This window comes from Anoplophora glabripennis, unplaced genomic scaffold (genome assembly GCF_000390285.2).
Source record: "Anoplophora glabripennis isolate ALB-LARVAE unplaced genomic scaffold, Agla_2.0 scaffold53, whole genome shotgun sequence".
In the NCBI taxonomy this organism is placed as follows: Eukaryota; Metazoa; Arthropoda; class Insecta; order Coleoptera; family Cerambycidae; genus Anoplophora; species Anoplophora glabripennis.
This window is the reverse complement of record NW_019416376.1, coordinates 139,721-142,904: the sequence shown is the minus strand read 5'-3', so window position 1 is coordinate 142,904 and position 3,184 is coordinate 139,721.

Below are 3,184 nucleotides of genomic sequence, written 5' to 3'. Positions count from 1 at the left end.
ATTATATATACAAAAGCCACGAATATATTTTCTATATATATATATTTATATAATAAATAGTAATAAAATTTTTGTCTAAAGTCCGTATTTTATTTGAACTCCATTTTTTACGTATACAGGTTGTAACATTAAGTAGGGGTCATTCTGTCTACGCCGTCACTGGGCAGCACCCAAATTTTAATTATATCAGTGTACTTATCAGTGTTACCTATTGTTTGCCTTTTTAAATCAATTGTAAGGTGGTAAATAGCGGATAATGATAAAGTATTGACCGTTGAAAAAAAAAATTCAATCTCAAAATTTAATTATTTTTTGTACAACTAATTATTAACTAATATTCGTTACTAAATATAAGTAAAACTAATTTATGTTTGAAAATCATTATTTTTGCTGTTTTATAAAATACATATTAAAAAATAAGTAATTCTTAATTTAATAGATTTAAAATATATTTCTGTTTCAAGTTTTCAATAAAACGTATTTGTTAGTATTTTTTAAAGCATTATGTTTAGTTCGTGAATCTCAGTGTGAATAAGCTCCGACACCGAACCAGTTTTGAATGAACTATACAGGGTGTTTGTAAATAAGTGCAAAGGGGGTGGTTGCCGAAGTTATTTTGTGAAAAGAAAGTTCATATAAACGTAGGTCGAAATATGCTTTGTTTCCGAGATACAGAATGTTTAAATTTTAATTTTAATTATTTCAAAGAATTTTGAACATCCTGCATCTCGAAATGGAAGATTTTTTTACCTACATTCATATCAACTTTTTATTTGCAATGTAGAATTTTTACTTTGACCACGTTTTATTAAAAGAGACCCTTAATTAAAAGATTAACAAAACATACAATAAAATATGTTTTATTTTTTTCCTCAAAAACGGCGCATCCTACGAAAACAATTGAAGATACCAATTTCATTCAGAATTAATGACGGATTTCTAAAAAAATATCAAAACGGAAAAAAGTCGATGGTGTACCATTAATTTTTATTAAAAAAAGTTGTGGTATTGTCGCACGAACACCACTGATGCAAGTAGAAATATTCGGATCACCCCAAAAAATGCCCATTTGTCCTTCCAAAGCATGTTTCAAATTTCGAGTCAACATCTTTAAAACTCTGAAATAATAAAAATAAATAAAAAATTAAAATTTAAACATTCTGTATCTTGGAAACGAAGCATATTTCGACCTACGTTTATATGGACTTTTTTCCACAAAATAACCGGCAACCACCCCCTAAAATATTTCGCACTTATTTACAAACACCCTATATATCCATACACCTGCATGTAACGAGCGTTCAAATAAAAACGTGGTCGAAGTTGGCTCTGACACATTGGACGTAGGGAGTAGCTTATAGCGACCAACTTAACCTCATTTCTCAACGANCTTTTTAAAACGAAAATATTCAAATTGATAGCGGCGATATAGCGCTTTGACAGATGACGTTTAAGTTCATTTGCTATACGCTACGCCCTACGTCCAAATTTTCAGAACCAACTTGACCACGTTTTTATTTGAACGCTCGTTATATTCTGTGCACTGTAGAATTCCACATATCGATACAAATCAACATCATTGGTATTCTGTGCCTTCTTTCTACACCGCTCTGCCCTTTCCCCGCCTTACAGCGTAACTGTGACAGAGGCGATACGTAAAGACGTGTCGATTAATAGGAGAGGGAATTAAATAAAAAAATTAAATAATTAATTAAAAAATTAAAAAATTAATTAAATAAAAGAAAGAGAGACAATGAATAATGAAGAAATATTCCATAAATGGCATAAATACAAATATTCTGTGATCTGTGTTTTCTGTTTTGTGGTTTGTCATGGTTTTTACCATGGAGACTAGATAAGGAGCACGAACTCATACGGGAAAATTGACAAAATTTGTCCAAGAAATGGCAGAAGTTGGGGTGGCGCTAGTGTTCCATATGACCCAAATGAATGTAGCTTCATAAATACGAGTGAAGTAAGCAAATAACCAATTTTATTTTATTTATATTGACATATTGGGGAGCGGGGTGGTATACTAACCTAAAAACTAGAAGTCAAGTCAATAATTTGTTTTTATAAATGGTAAATAAAAAGTTTCGAAAATAGTTTAAATATGGTAATAGTATGTGAAGTGAATGACTGTCAACAGGTTTAAAATAAAACAGTACGTTTGTGATCTGCATTTTCAATCTAATGATGTCCAGCAGTTCTATATTACAACTTGACTGAATAGTGGGTTAATAATATTATGGCAAAAAGTCGAATAATTCGGAAGATGGAAGCAGCTTCTTTGATTCTTAATATGGTAGAGAAATTTTTAAATAGAAAGATTTCATAAGTGAAAAAATATTGTATAATTGAATCAACAGCAAGAGCATCCGCTACACCAGCAACAGGTGCAGCAGCTACAACAAAAGCAACAGTTACAACAACAACAACAAGAACATCAAGTGAATCAAGAGNAGGTCGGTGATTAAAAGGAAAGAAAGGGATTCTTTCCAGGTAGCCTTAATAAAGGCAGGTAGAATTTGCTCCTTGCACTACACTTTCACAAAACACGTGTGCTCTGGTCGGCTGCCCGCTAGGAACTGAGTCAAATCGGTCGACTCTAGCGTGACCACAAAACATCAAAGGAACCGCCGATTCTGTCGCTTCTCGTTGGTATAGTGTTCTCTGGTAAAATCATAATATTTTCGTATAAACTTGGAGACACAATTGATCAGGATAACAGAAGGTTGAGAAGGTAATTTGCTGCTCTTGATAGAAAACACCTGTTGCGCTTCATGCTCTCCTGATACCAAAATTTTATGTTATCTAGTGATGGGCATAATCGACCAATTTTGATAATCGAGTTATCGGTAATCGAGTGATCACTCGAGATACGAGATATTGGTCGTTTTCATCCCAGCGGCGCACAAATATGTTTGTATTAGTCATATATTACTTATAAGCGTAGCTAAAAAAAAAAAAAGCTCACGCACTTCAAAACCTAACCACTTTTTCGTTTTATTCTAAAAAAAAGGTTACGCAATCAGTGACTATTTGCAGTATGCACTAACATTTTGGGGTGCAACCGTAGGGTAATAATCACTCGAGTGGTGGGAGTAAACATCTCGAGATATCTCGAGTGATCTCAATAATCGAGTACCACTCGATTTTTCACTCGAAATCTCCCATCACTAAT